Source organism: Anomaloglossus baeobatrachus, chromosome 3, assembly GCF_048569485.1.
Source record: "Anomaloglossus baeobatrachus isolate aAnoBae1 chromosome 3, aAnoBae1.hap1, whole genome shotgun sequence".
Taxonomy (NCBI): domain Eukaryota; kingdom Metazoa; phylum Chordata; class Amphibia; order Anura; family Aromobatidae; genus Anomaloglossus; species Anomaloglossus baeobatrachus.
In genome coordinates, this window is record NC_134355.1 from 150,014,469 (window position 1) to 150,030,701 (window position 16,233).

At 47.6% G+C, this 16,233-nt stretch overlaps 1 protein-coding gene across 1 annotated transcript in view; it reads right to left on the bottom strand.

The window, feature by feature from the left end:
• STX11 (syntaxin 11) overlaps positions 1-15,751 on the bottom strand; it is an 84,137-nt gene extending 68,386 nt beyond the window's left edge. Inside the window, exon 1 of the mRNA XM_075338152.1 lies at positions 15,579-15,751. The gene's annotated coding sequence lies outside the window, so the exon portion shown is untranslated. The remainder of the gene's footprint in view (positions 1-15,578) is intronic.
• Between the last annotated feature and the right edge of the window lie 482 nt (positions 15,752-16,233).

Here is a 16,233-nt window from a genome sequence, read left to right on the forward strand (position 1 = left end):
GCACAGGCTGCCTGTGTCAAGGGTCTCTCCACTGATAAGCATGCTATTCTGATATGCTTCCACTCAGGTCCTCTTTAGTATGCGTCATTGCCACATTGCCAAAAGAACCAATACCTGGTTTAACAACCACAGTATCAAGGTGCTTGACTGACCAGCAAACTCGCCTGACCTAAACCCCATAGAGAATCTATGGAGTATTGTCAAGAGGAAGATGAGAGACTCCAGACCCAACAATGCAGACGAGCTGAAGGCTACTATGCCAGCAACCTGGGCTTCCAGAACACCTCAGCAGTGCCACAGGCTGATCACCTCTATGCCATGTCGCATTGATGCAGTAATTAATGCAAAATGAGCCCCGACCAAGTATTGTGTGCATTTACTGTACAGACTTTTCAGAAGGCGCCAACATTTCTGAGTTTAAAATTATTTTTTCAGTTGCGCTTATATAAAATATTCTAATTTTCTGAGATAATAACTTTTGGGTTTTTACTGGCTGTAAGCCATAATCATCAACATTAACAGAAATAAACACCTGAATTAGCTCACTCTGTCTAATGACTCCATATAATATATGCGTTTCCTTATTTTATTGAATTACTGAAATAAATTAACTTTTTGATGATATTCTAATCTCTTGAGATGCACTTTTATATACACATCCTAGGTCGCCTCCATCCTGTTACAAGCAGTTATCCTCGCACATGTCTGCTGATCTAATGTGCTGTTAACTGGCGCGGGTGGATTGGAGATTCACCCACACCTGTTAACCCTTTAGATCGGACTGTCAAACTCAGTGATCCAACACGCTCTGGAGGGGATTGCGTGATTCCCCAACACAATCGGTGGCCCCGTTGTGCCAATGGGTTGTCATGACAGCGTGGCTTCAGATGGTGACCAGTCGCTGCCATGGTTCACTTTCTGTGAATGCCGGAACTCACAGAAATACAGCATTTGTGCTGATCAGAGCACAAGAGATATAGGAGTCTGAAGTCAAAGTCCCATAGGGACTAGTAACAAAAAAAATAACAAAAAACAACAACCTTCCTTTTGCTCTATTGAGAATGAAGAAAAAAAAATGTTTAATTTACATATTTGGTATTGCGATGTTCAGAAATGCGCAATCAATATATAAAATCAATAAATCTGATTCGTAAAAGGAAAAAAAAAAAAAAATCCAACACACCAAAATTAAGTGTTTGGGTTGCCACAACATTGCATGAAAATGCAATAACAGGCAATCAAAGCGCATCTACGCAAAAATGTTGTTATGATTAAAAATGGCAGCTCAAGATGCAAAAAAAATAAGCCATTACCAAGCCCCAGATCCTGAAAAATGTTAACGCTATAGGTCTCAGAAAATGGCCACAAAAGCTAAAATTTTTTTCTCTTCTGCGGATTTCTGATTTTTTTTCCCACCACTTACATAAAAGTAAAACTATACATGGTCAGTATCTATAAACTCATACCGACCTGGGGAATCATAATGTGAGGTCAGTTTTACCATATTGCGAACATGGTAAATTAAAAAAAAAAATACCCAGAACAAATCGTGCAAGTGCGCTTTTTTTTACAATATCATCGCACTTGGAATTCTTTCCCCATCTTTCAGTACAATATGGGGCAGAATGAATGGTAGCATTCAAAAGTACAACTCGTCCCGCAAAACACAAGCCCTGATATGACTATATTGACAGAAAAATAAAAAAAAAAAAAAAAATCAGGAGAACAGGAGCTGGGACTGTAAGTGTAGAAGTTTATCGATACATACATTCCTGGACCACCAGGTGTGACATCCTCTATTGGAACCGCATCCTGAAAAATTACATGTGATACACAGTGAACCATATATGGGATTAGACAAACAGCGCCACACCTGCCAGTTATTTGGGATTGTAGTTTAGCGGCAACGAGGTAGTGGGCGGACATATTATTGGTGGCACCTATTCAGTCGCAAAAGGACTCAAGATGTAAGGGGGACCATTTCCCAAGCAGAACAAAAAGAGGTGAATTTAATGAGCTATTGGGTTTGCATATCTTTTCTATATCTATCTGCCCCTGAATAATGTGGTTTCTGTGCAATCCTTTTAAGGCCCAGTTCTTACAGTATTTTTGTGACAAAAAAAACAAAACAAAACAGCAGCATAAATATCCAGATTGAGAGAGGGGAGCCAGCACATCAGAGTGGCATGCATCAAATAAAAGTGTAAATTCACAGATTTATTCCAACTGTACTATAATACATAAATGAGAGTTTTAAAAAAAAAAAAAAAAAAAAAGTGATCAATTTTTTTTATTTTTTTAAGTATAAATAAATATCCAGATTGGTTGCCTTGTATAACTCCTGTTGTAGGCACATGAATACGTGGAAGTAAACCATGACTACAATTACTGGAGCCACTTTTCATGAAACCAGGGCTTGACTTTCTTTCAACCCATGACTGACAAGTCACCCGATATATGACAAAAATTTCTTGCCAGTGCAGTTTTTAGAAATGCTCATTGTTGCCGTAGCACCTGTGTGCAAGCCTGAGGATATTCTATTACAAAAAAAAAAAACCCACGTAGGTCATCTAAGTGTGAATAGGATACCAAATAGTTCACCCTACAGAATGTTTTCTAACAAGATATTTACAGATCCAGCACTGGCAGTCATTTGCATGAATAATTTTTACACATTTTTTAAAAACACAAAAAAAAAAAAACTGTTTAGAAGAAAAAGACAAAGATCTTTTTCATCCAAGATCTCATCACACTGCTGCACACTGGGCCGCGGGATGACACGCCGGCGCCCTGCCCCATTGACCTTGCCTCCAGTCCAAGCACATGCCTAATTTGCATGTGCCGCCCCTTCACATACAGTTTAGCCATGTATAGTGCCCAACCGACACAGCCGTCCACCTCTGCTGCGTCTGTGGCTAGGGTCCGGTGAAGGAGGGTGGCCCGGGGCTTAATAAAGCTAAGCAATTCTTCACCAGGCCCCATATACCAGTCATAGTTGTAATGCCTTTATGGCGGCCCTGCATGACTATCAAAATATTGTCAATGAGGCAGCTACCTTCTGTGAACCATACCCCAGTGAGAGCCACTTACAGTCTCTGAATGACGCCCTCTAGAGGTAAAATAACAACATTCAGGAACCAAAACTCTGTGAAACCAGGTATTTAATTGATTGTCTGCAGGTGGGAGTGCTTTTGACTACAGGGATTTTATCTTTAAAGGGAACCAAATCACCAGGATTTTCATATATAAAACTTAAAGCCAGTGCTATACTGGCACTATCAGGCTGATTCTATACATACCTGTAGTGGTCAGCTCAGATGTTTAGGTTTTGAAATCCAAGAAAGTAAAGTTTATAAAATCAACAGCTTCTTGAGTGACAGCAGCTGAGGATATGAGAATAGCTGGAGGGTATTCATAGTTATTCCCAGTTAGAATTAGCATAAGTATTATACAATTGATTTAATTTTTCACTAGCAGGACCTGTGTGAGGTCATACCCATGTGACCAGAAGGGGCGGGGCCTCAACCAACAAAGGTGATATCAGGAAGCAACAATTTTCTGTTGGCTGAGGCCCCACCCCTTCTGGTCACATGGGTATTACCACATAGATCCTGCAAGTCAAACATTAAATCGATTGTATAATACTTATGCTAATTGTAACATGGGGAGGGGATAACTATGAATATATTATCTGCTCTTCAGCTGCTGTCACTCAAGAAGCTGATGATTTTATAAACTTTACTTTCTTGGATTTCAAAACCTATACATCCGAGCTGACCACTAAAGCTATGTCTGGAATCAGCATTATAGTGCCAGTATAGCACTGGCTTTAGGTTATATATGAAAATTCTGGTGATTGGTTCCCTTTTAAAGGGAACCAGTCACCAGATTATTCATGTGTGAACTAACACTAGCACCTTCAGCAGCGCCTGTGCTGCATTCCATAACAAGGTGCATATTACCCCATGAGTCCCCCTGTAAAACCTTTTTTTATTCTCCTGCTCTGTATGTAAATCTGGACAGTCCGGTTCGATAAGTGTGCTTGCTGCGGCGTTGTATCCTTACTCTCCGCCGCTCTCTTATTGCGTGGCTGACTACTCCTGTGTCTTCCACATAGCCAGAAGAAATCTCCCACCTGCACGTACACATTGCCAGCTCATGCATGCGCCACTTTGATTTGCCCTATTGTGGACAGAGCCTAAAATATAAGTGCGCATGTGTGAGCTGGCGATGTGTATGCACAGGTGTGAGATTTCTCCTGGCTATACGGATGATGCAGGAGCAGTCACCCACGTCAATCAGATGACAAGGACTGCAATCAGCAGCGGAGAGTGCTGGAACCAGATTTCCCCCAACTATGTGGATGATGCCTTAGCCTGGCGAAATTTCATTTCCAGCACATGCATGCACACTTATATCTTAGGCTCTGCCCATAGGAGAGCAGAGCAAAGTGAGCATGCACAAGCAGGCAATGTGTATGCGCAGGAGCAAGATTTACCCTGGCTACCTGGATCACGAAGGAGGAGTCATCCGCGTCAGTTAAATGAAAAAAAGGACTGCAACCAGCCGTGGAAAGGAAGGATACACTCCACAGCAAGGACGCCCATTAAACCAGACCGTCTGGATATACCTAGAGCTTGAGAATATAAAAAGAGTTTTTTTTTTGGGGGGGGGGGCATACAGGGGATAATGTACACCTTTATGGAATTCAGCACAGGCGCTGCTGAAGGTGCTGGTTAGTTCACGCATGAAAAATCTGGTCATAGGTTCTTATTAAATAAGTATTCACTTGTTATGAACACATTTAATAGGCATCCAATTGAAATCCATAAGAACTGGTTGTTTTTGGTGAGAAGAGGAAAGTGATCCAGGATCATCAGAAAGCCGGACTGCCCATCACTATGTCAAAGCCAAATATCAGGAACTCTCAAAAACATCTGTGGTTAAACGAGTTGTCAGACAAACTCAAAAATTTATGGTAAGCTAATCTGTGCTGTATTGTCATAAAACACCCCTACATTGTTATTTTTTGTTTTCTAACTTTTGTTCCTCTTGAATTATGACTTTATTCTCTGCAGCTCTTTGTTTACATTCAGCTCCAGCAAACATGATAACTTCCTGTGCTAAACCTCCCAGTCAGAGCTGGCACCGCCCGGCCCCAGTGTCCAGCCCCGCCATCTGCACACACATTCCCTGTCAGTATTCTGCCCCGGCACCTGACCTGTCATCACTCTAGCATTGGAAAACAGCCCCACATCAAACTCTGCACCACACACACACACACACACACACACACACACACACACACACACACACGCCGGGTTCTGCAACCCTCCCCACACACAAACACACGGCGCTCTGTACCGACCCCCCCCCCTACTCCCATAGGGAACACATACTTACCCCTCCTCGGTCCCCGCCACTCCTGCACGTTCGTCCGCTGTCTGGTCTGGACATATCAGCACAATAGTGACATCACCGCTGTCCTGAACTGTCAGACACGGACAGCGGGACAGTGATGAGATGCAGCGCTGCGCTCCCTCTCATCAGTGCTTTCAAATATATCGGCATCACAGATGCTGCTGATACATTTGAATGTGCGATCCTGAGCAGGGGTCCCGATGCTGGCGGTGACACCACGGCAGCCGCAGGCAGGCCCGTCCCCTCAGCTCACGGATCCCACAGCAGTGCCGGGGAAGGTTGCGGGGAGAGTACGGGGTGCGGAGGAATGTGTGGGAGGGTGCAGAGAAGGGGGGCGGGGACTCACATGCTGTTCCCAGATTTGCATGTCAACATGGTCCTGCTCATGTTGACATGAAATGACCGGAAGCAGCAAAATCGCGGCAGGAGCGGTCACATGACCCCTCTGAGCCGGGGGAGAGGGGCTGACAGCAGGGCAAGTAAGTGGTCTCTATCTACTTACTTGCCCCAATGTAACCCCTTTTAATCTTGACATTCCAAAACGAAAAAACTTGCTTGTAAAAAACAGAAGTATCCTTAGATTGTGTGCTCACGATAAGTTTTTAGTTACTTTTTGACACTGCATATTTTTACTGTGTCCAAATTCAGCATCTTACAGTTCCAGCAAAGTGGATGGGATTTATAGAAATCACCTACCTCTTTGTTTTTTCACTCTGTGTAACCTGCCCTGCGGCGTGTTTCATATTTGCACCATGTCAATTTCTCTTGTGGGTACGCTGAGTTTCAGGCTGGAGTCACACGAACGTATGAAAAAGCGGTCTCACTCTTGCGCACGAGACTCGGATGAGTGGTATCCGTGTGTACTGCGAGTGCTGTGTGAGTTGGTGATTTTCTCCCTAATTTTCATCCGTGTGCAATCAGTTTCTCAGCAACTATTTGTCACTTACAGGACCATTTACAGTGTTCTGTGCTACATGATGGTAATGTATCCATAAAAACGGACATCAGTAGGATGGTCCGTGTGGCGACAGTTTTCTTTTCTCGCACCCATTGACTTGTATTGGCGACACTTGCACGATTTCGGAATCCAATCGCAGCATGTTGGACTTTTCTCTCATCCAGAATCTGGATAAGAAAAAAGCTGACCATCTGCATACCCTCATTGACTAACATTGGTCTGAGTGCAATGAGAGATTTTCTCGCATTGCACTCATCCGAGTCATACGCTTGTGTGAGTGTACCCTAATGTGCAGATTTCATAGACTTGTGTAAGATGCAGAAAAACTGCAGGGAAAAAAAAATAAAAATAAATAAAAACAATGCGTTTCTGCTGTGGAAATACGTAAAACAAAAAAAAAAAAAAAAAAAAAAAAAACCACACACACCACACACATGCGTATCTCTACCGCCCAGCTCAGATCCAGACCTTCAGTGGGTGGCTCGAGGGTCTCCGGACCCAGGGGTCTCACGGTCACTTCAACTAAAAGGGGGATTGTGGTTTGGGGACGTAGATGTACGGCCAGAGCAGTGTTAAGTTCGTGACGCCACCCACAGGATGTGGTCAAGGTGGACACCACCGCTGCAGTTACGGGGCACCGGGACCCGTTGGGGGTGTTTGGTGGTGCAGGGAGATGGGCGACCGGAGGGTGCTTTTGTACTCACTATTAGTAAACACACGAGTCTCTGGTAAACCAAGGTGATGGTGGTCAGTGCCCACAGCCAGCTGCAGTCCGGTCCCCCACCCGGCTGGTGGTCTCTGTCTTTCTCCCACACCTGTGTTGGATGGTGGACTGCCTGTGCTTGCAACTTCAGGGGTCCGCTCCCGGCTTGTTGTTGCCTAAGGAGCCCTTTGCCCGCAGACGCTGGCCCGTGGGATCTGAGCCGTGGCAGTGGCTGCTTATCCCCCTCATTGGGCTGTTGACTTCAGTCGGGACTTTGGGTGGGACAGGAGCTCTAGTCCTGGCCACAATCAGTTAATTAGCTAGCCCCTAGTAGCTTCTGGACCTAGCTTTAAGGTCTGAGTACCCCCCTTTGTGCTCCGGTTTCCGAGTCTGTTCCTTGGGTCGGTACCGGCGGGCTACAACCCTGTCCCGGTCCACCTCTGTACCACCGAGCAGTCTTCCCGGCTCCTGCAGATGGAGACCGCCGTCTGCCTCTTAGCCAAAAGGTACCAGGACCCCTACCCCAGCACCTGCTCAAATTGGTTTCTCAGTTGCACACAGCTCCAGCCTACACACCTCTACAACTTGAACTCAAACTCAACTACTGTTTACTTTCCCGCCTCAGGCTCTCTGAACTCCTCGGTGGGTGTCTTCCAACCGCCTGGTTCCGCCCCCTGGTGTGTCCATCCAGCCCTGAGGGTGGTGACTAGGGTTTAAATGTTTTGCTGTGTGTTACCTATGAGGGACAGGTGTAATGCAGGGCCCTATTCGTGACTACCTGGCCCGGCCAGGGCATAACATACCGCCCCCGTGCCAGCAGGCAGAGATGCTCTGATCCGGAGCCGCGGTGGCTCGAAGGGTCTCCGGAGCCGGGGATTCGCACGAACACTCAAATTCAAAAGAGAGGGATAGGTATGTACAGGGGATGTGTAAGTTCATGATGCCACCCACTGTGCGTGGTAATGTAGGAGACCACCGCTGCTGTTGGGGAGCCTGATGGCGATGGTGTAGCAGCAGGATGTTTAACCCCTCCGTGGGTAGGGGTTTTTGCCCCAGGGCCTGTTGGGTGATGGTGACTGGGGTGCCGTTGGGTAGAAGAAAAGGGGCTTTTCAGTGTACTCATTCAGTCCAAGAATAAAAACTCCAACAGCTTGTAAACCAGAATTCTGAGCACCGCTGCAGCATGGAGGGAGCATGTGTGGATCCGTGCCCTTGGTGTTGCTGTTAGCCTGTGGCCTTTTCCGTGGCACCTTCTCACTAGTTGGACACTCAAGCTTGAAACTTTTCGGGTCCCGCTCACCCGTATGGCTAACGGAGTGAGCTTGCTTTCAGTGTTCACGCGTAGGATTTCTTTGGACTGTAAATTTGGGAAAGTCCTATCCCATCGGTGCGCTAGTGCCCTGATTTTGGAGCGGGTTGGGAATGAATCTTGAAGTCTGCACCCCCGTCGGGTAAATTACCGGGATGCATGAAGTTACTTCCTGGCCTAGGGTCCACGTTCCCCGTCATGCCCTGGCCCCTGCCCGGTGATGGCTCAAGGCCGTCAGATGCCCTCCTCGCCAGTCTGTGCCCCTTGACGCGATCCCCTGCAACCGGGGTTCCAGCTCCTACCAGGCCCAGACCAACGTCTGCCACCTAGTAAACTTCAGGAGCCCTGCTACAGATCAGTGACCTCACTCTCGGAGAGTCACCTTCCACCTCCTACTCCTTTCACTCATGTTTCACTTTCTCTCTTTCCCCTACCAACCCCCATGTGGGCATCCCTATTCCCTTCAGGCCCCCCAATGGTGTGTCTGGTGGGTTCGGTGCAAAGTGTTCCTAGGATTGTCACTGGCTAAGCTGTTAGCAACACCAAAGGACCAGGATCCATAACCAAGGAGAAGTGGATACTGTGCAGAAGGGCAGATTGCACAATACCCTGTGACGACCTGATAGGCCAGGGCGTCACACATGTAATAGTGGCGCCCTGGTCAAGCCAGGTCGTCACAGGTACTGCAACAACACACCCCGGCTAGGCACACCAAAGTCGGACAAAAATCCTTGTTGCCTCCCTCCAGGGGCTGATGTCCACACCAGGGGGTGGAGCCAGGTCATTGGCCCCACCCACCGAGGAGTTTACAGTCCTGGAGGCGGGAAATGGAAGTCAGAGGAAAGTGTAGGTCAGATCAGTTTTAGAGTGGAAGTGTGAAGTGGTAGTGGAGCAGACAGACCGTGTCCGGGTGCGTGGCCCGGGCACATACAGCAAGGTTGGCAGACGGTGGTGACCGTCTGTAGGCGAGGCTGATTGACGTGAACCGTAAGGACCGGAGACGGGCGGTGGCCCGCCGGTGCCGGATCGGGGAGCGAAGAGAAGCCAGCACCATTCGGCAGGGCCTACGGACCCCGACCAGGCTTGGAGTCGCCGTAAAACCGGTCAAATCCATTAGCGAAGGGAACCTCCGGGGTTTCCCAGCAGTCAAGACCCGATTGAAGGCAACCGCTCAAACCATAAAGGGAAATACAGTCACCGCCAAGGCTACAGTTCCCAGGGCCAGAGCCTGCGGGCAAAAGGGGCTCCCTCAGCATCCATCCAAGCTGGGGAGCAGGTTACCGGTGGGAAGCCACCAGAACCAAGAACTTAACACAGGTGCAGGGAAAGGCAGTCACCGCCAACCTACCGGGAGAAGAACCACCGCAGCCGTCTGTGGGACCCGTCCATCCAGCCATTTGTTTTACCGGAGACTTTGCATTCATCATTGGCTGAATGAGTACCACCGTGCCGTGCGGCACCGCGCTGCCCCCGCGACCCTACACCTCACCAGGCCCCATAACCCACCTGCCATTCCTCCCTCACCGGGCCAACCAACCCCCCTACCCACGGAGGGGAAGAACAACATCCAAGCTGCTCCCTGTCATCGCTCCCGGGATCCCCGTCCAGAGCAGCGGTGGTGTCACAACCGTGGGTGGTGTCACGGACAATAAATCCCCCAAAACATTCCCCTTTTTCACTCACGGGCGAGGAGTGCCGCTCGAGTCCCCGGATCCGGCCCACCGCTCGAGCCACCGAGCAGCCAGCGAAGCGGCAGCAGTGCCGGACCCGAGCGTGGTGAGCGCAGCGTCCCCTCCTCCGCCCACGACATAATCAGCACATCAATAACGTTTTGTCAAAGCGAAATCAGAAAGTATCAAAAACAAAGCAGCTTTATTTCAAACATGACACCAAAAATTTAAAACACACAAAAAAAAAAAAAAACCGAACTTCAAAAATCCTAAATACTCGTGGAAACAGTCTAAAAGTAGTAATAGTATCTCATGACTATCACACAATCCCAACATCACTCTATAGTCAATGATATTAGGGGAGCGCCATATTAAAAATAAATAAATAAATTGTGATGATGCTCAGTAAGTGCCTCTCTCCTCAGCCTGATGGCAGCTCACATTGACCAATGCAAGTTTCTGAACTGAATAGTAGGAGAACAGAGTGCACGTGACCGCTGATACAAGCTGCTTGGTCCAAGTCTTATAATTGAGTGACCCCACCAGCAAAAACTGTTCTATAAAATGCTGCACATGCCTATATGCCTCCAGCACCACTTAGCCCGTCATATGTGGGCTAAGGCTATGTGCACACGTTGCTTTTTTTTTTTCAGCGCGGAAAAAAAACGCACCCTCTGGCAGAGGGGAGAATTGTAAACAATGCTTTTTGAGAAAAACGCATCGAAAACGCATGCAATTTTCATGCGGTTTTCATGCGGTTTTTTTAGGTGCGTTTTTTTAAGACTTGTCAGTGTTAATAAAGTTGGTTGAACACAGACCTTTGGGAAAAAAAACCTGTGATGTCATTTCCTTCTCCACATTCTGTTTGGATAAATGGGAGGGCTTGGAATGGAAGGAGCACCATTTGAATTTTGGAAAAGTTGAAATAAACTTCGCGCACTGTGTCACATTAGCAGGGCCCCTTGGGTACCTATACGTCAGAAAACCCCCACAAGTGACCCCATTTTGGAATCTGCACCCCTCAAGGATTTTATTCAGGAGTATATTAAGCATTTTGAATCCACAGCTACTTCACCCAAAATGTTGCTGTAGCAACAATATTCTCACTTTTAGGCCCGTTTCACACGTCAGTGAAAAACACTGACGTTTTTCACTGGCGTGTAAAACACGCACATGTCCCTCCGTGTGCCGTGAATCACGGCACACGTGGGTTGTCTAAGTGCAATCCGGGCTCCGTTCTCCGTGGCCGTGATTGCACTCAGTAATCAACTCACCTGCGCCCGCTCCCGCTCTCCATGGTGCTGATCGCTCCCGCGGTGCAGCATCCGGCTGGCGCTGACCCCCGCAGCAGCTGCTTCCGGGTCGGCTGTGTCGCGCATCATGAATATGCGCGACAATAATGAGCCGGCTCAGAAGCAGCAGGCTGCACGGGCTGCAGAGGACATCGCTGGACGCCGGGTGAGTTAAAATGATTTTTATTTTAAAAGCACATTTTTTTCTGGCACGTGTTTCACGGACCACATCACTGCGTGGTCCGTGGAACATCAGTGATGCCAGAAAAAAAATGGACATGTCTCCGTGCGGCAATCACGCACACGCGGGTACGCCGCACGGAGACACGTGCAGTGAAAAATCACTGACGTGTGAGCAGACCCATTCATTATAATGGGTCTGCGTATGTCAGTGATTCTGGTACGTTTAAAAAAAAAGCACAAACGTCCCAGAATCACTGACGTGTGAAAGAGGCCTAAGGCTATGTGGCCATGATCCAGCGACACGGCGTCTAGTACACAGTGTCAGCCTAACTGCAGAGATGTGAGTGTTGTCCACGGGAGAACGCAGCTGCCCATGCCCACGATTTGGGTTCAGGCTGCTGTGGAGCTCTATTCTACCTGCAGAGAACACTCTCGTCTCCGCAGCATAAATTGACATGCTGAGGCTCGGGAAGCCACGCCACCGGTCAGTTTATGCTGCGGAGAAAAGAAGCACAGTGGGCATGGGATCTCCAAAAATCCTTCCACTGCACAACGCAGCGTTATGGACGCAGGGAAAACACTCAGCGCCCATAACGCTGCAAACCCTGATTGTGGGCACACAGCCTAAAAAGCGTCAATGGATGTCAAATATATATAACGTCCCACCCCCGCCTGCATATTCTAAGCTGGCACCTTTAGTACCTTTCATGTGGCACTAAAGGGTGCCTAGCTTAGTATTTATCCCAAAAAAAAAAAAAAAAAAAAAAATGAAAAAAATGGCGTGGGGTCCCCCCTGTTTTTGATAGCCAGTCAGGGTAAAGCAGACAGCTGTAGCCTGCAAACCACAGCTGGCAGCTTCATCTTGGCTGGTGATCAATTTGGAGGGCTCCCCAGGCTTTTTTTTTTATTTATAAATAAAGAATAAAAAAAAAAAAAAATAACGTGGGGTCCCCCCAAATTAGATCACCAGCCAAGGTGAAGCTGACAGCTGGGGTCTGGTATTCTCAGGGTGGGAAGAGCCATGGTTATTGGACTCTTCCCAGCCTAAAAATAGCAGGCCGCAGCCGCCCCAGAAGTGGCGCATCCATTAGATGCGCCAATCCTGGCGCTTCGCCCCAACTCATCCCGCGCCCTGGTGCGTTGGCAAACGGGGTAATAAATGGGGTTGATACCAGATGTGTAATGTCACCTGGCATCACGCCCAGCAATTAGTGATGTCACGGCGTCTATCAGATACCAGACATAACTAATTGACAGTAAACACAAGCAAAAAAAAAAAAAAAAAAAAAAAAAAAAAAAAAAAAAAAAAAAAAGACTCCCCAAAACATTCCCTTGTTCTCCAATTTAATCAAAAAATTTGAAAAAAAATGGGTCCTCAGAAATCCATTTGGACGTCCCACGTCGCCTCTGGACCTTCTACAATATGGGGGCACGTTCAGGGAACGTATCCCCCATTTTCTAGGAGGGCAGACCCTCCATTTGAGGAGAGTGGGTGCCAAAAATCTGCACCCACTCTCCCCGGGTCACAGCTGCAGAGTGCGAGCAGCCAGCACAGCTCACACTGAACACAGTGCTGGCTGTCAGCTGCTCTGCACATGTGACCGCACTGACCGGCGTCTGCTGTGAAGAAGGAGGGGGCCGCGGGGGATCAGCGCTGCGACCGGACAGGTAAGGGGGAATACCGGGGGGAATAGGGGGTGACCTGGCAGGGTCTGGGGGGCATTTTTCTGTCGCATGTCTCAAGACACATGCGACAGAAATCATAGGAGCAGGGCGGCCGGTGCGCTGCTGTGCACGCGGCCATGTTGGATTTTCGGGAGGAGGGAGGGGGGGGGGGGGGGTCGGGGGTCGGGGTGGGTACTTTGGCGACACCGGGGGCTTTCCAGGACTTTGCCAGGAAGTGAGGTCAACAGGAAACCTCTTGACCTCACTTCCAGGTAAATGCCTGCGTTCTGGCATGCCGACAAAGCCCGCGGACCGCAACAAAAAAGCAGCTCACTGCGGTGTAGCTGCGTTCTGACCCCACATCATTGATTTAATGGGGGAGAGAACGCAGCCACACCGCACAAAAGAAGTGACATGCTGCTTTTCTTTCCGCACCGATTTTTGGCATCCATAACGCTGCGTTTAGAAACACAGCGTGTGCACTGATTTTTCGGCTTTCTCATACACTTTGCTGGGAAAGCTGAACGCATGCAATTTGCCACTGAAACGCTGCAGTTCTAAACGCAGCGTTTCCGCGGTAAAAAACGCAACGTGTGCACACAGCCTTAGCCCAGCAATACAATGTACCATCTTACCCAGGGACAGTGCTCACCTGGAGTGTCTAGCATAGCACAGAAGGAAATATTACCTATGCGATTAATAAAGGGCAAAAAATACACAATACGCCAATATTACCCCAACACATGACCCCCGATTCATCAGTTTAAGGCTGGAATCATACTTGCGAGTGTAAAATCGGTCCGATTCTCATGCTAAAAGTCGGACGATTTTAGTTCACTTTTCATCAGTGTGCAATCAGTTTTACCCTCAGCAGCTGCTATTCATGTACTGTTATGTACAGGAGCATTTACAGTGTTCTCTGCTACATGCGTGAAATGTATTGAGAAAAACGGATGTCACTAGGATGGTGTATGTGCCATCCGTGTGACATCCGTTTTTTTCAGCACCCATAGACTTGCATTGAAGAGACTCGTGCGAGAAACTCACCAAAACGCAGCATGCTGCCATTTTTTTCTCAGTCCGATTTGGACTGAGAGAAGAAAAAAAAAATAGCAGATGGGAGCTGCCTCATTGATTAACATTGGTCCGAGTGCAATGTGAGATTTTCTTGCATTGCACTCGAGCGAGTTAATCGCAAGTGTGAAGCCGGACTAACAGAATTGTGATACTGAACGTTCAACTCAGTTGTGCAAAAATGTGGTGACTTTTGGCTTTGTGTTCTTGCCAGTGCCAGCTAACTTGGTCAATTTTTTGAAAAGTGTGCAAAACTAAGCCAAGAGGGAAAAAATAAGCCAAGAGGGTGCGTGGCCGAGTACGGCCAATAAATTCATCATAATTTACACCACTGAACTGTCCCTGAAATAGAGGTCACCTGGTATCATGGCAGAGGAAAGGTTCGCTAAACTATTTGGCACAAGACTGATGTACAATATGTTGGTTTTAATGAACTGGGGCAAAGATGTTTATATGCAACATTAAATATCAATGGAATATTAGCAAACGATACACCACCAATACATATGTAGCACAGTTGTTAAACTCAGACCTGCTGGACTGACAAACACAGCTCTTGTATGTCAGACAAGCTTTGCTCTACTGTCGCTAACACACACTTCTGCTGCATCTGTAGAGTCCTCTCCTATACACATAAGAAGAGAGGATCTGCTACAGCTGAAGATCTCCGCTCTAGAAACCACAGACATGCAGAGCTATACTTCCCTGTTGTCTGTCACATTGTCTGAACTTGTCCACTCAGCAGAGCTGCTTTAGAAATATAAGGAAGTGCAGACTATAATGGGTGTCTATACCATCACCCCATCTTACCTCCCTTGTTCCTCTCTTACCCCCAATAAGTTGCTTTCTTTCCCTAATCCTTTCCTTGTTCCCCAATGTTCCATACGCCAACCCCCCAACACACAATTTGTTAATTGATAGTTACTTCTAATGCTTTGTTATAATTATTATATACACAAAATGCACAAGCTTTTGTTACAACTTGTTCACTTTCCGAGACCAATAAAAACTTTTGAAAACACATTACTGCCAGAGATTGGACCCCCTCCCCAGACTTCGAATGTGGCCACCACGGACAAATAGAGAATAGGGCCCCTGTGCAGGAACAATATATGGGCCCTTTGTAGTCCAATAGCTTCAGAATGAACATTTTCACCTGCTTTGGAAGTAGAAATCGACCCCCTTACCTTTTGGGCCCCTGTACAGGTTGCATCAATGATGTCCACCCCTGGTGGCCACTAATGGTAGTTTTTAATTGATAAAAGTCATCAAAACCCATAACCCCAGCCCCGTACACACTCACCGGCCGTGGATCTGACCAATTTCTATCTGTCCGTATTATGCACAAGAGAGAATGAAGCTGAGCCGCGTCCACCGGTCATTTCCCCGGGGTCACCATGTCTGTATGTCCCGTGTGCTGCTGCCTGGAAGTCGTGATTTCCTCTGTAGCGTCTCACATACAGGTGCAGGGAGTGACCGGAGGAAGCTGTGAGAGATATACTCTGCATCTGAGAGGAGGTGTTTCATCACATGCTGCTTCACCCTGCATTCTCCTCCTGTGATTGTGCTGGATGTAATGTGGACTGTATGTTACCAAGTGTGGCTGTCTGTGTGTATCCTGCCTGAGGTACAGCTTGTCACTGCCACTCGTGCCCAGTGGCGTAACCTGAAGCTTGTAAAATCTCCATCAGGCCCCCTGACTATCACAGGTCTGTAATAGTGATGAGCAGGCACTACCATGCTCAAGTGGTCGGTACTCGTAACCAGCAGTTGGACGCTCCGACGGCCTCCACTCGTGTGTAGAGTAGTCAATGGACAACTCAAGCATTTTTCCAGAAGATCTTCCAGATAAAATGCTCAAGTTCTCCATTGACTTCCATTATACTCTGTACACGAGTGGAGGCCGTCCAACTGCTCATTACAAGTACCGACCACCTGAGCATGGTAGTGCCCGCTCA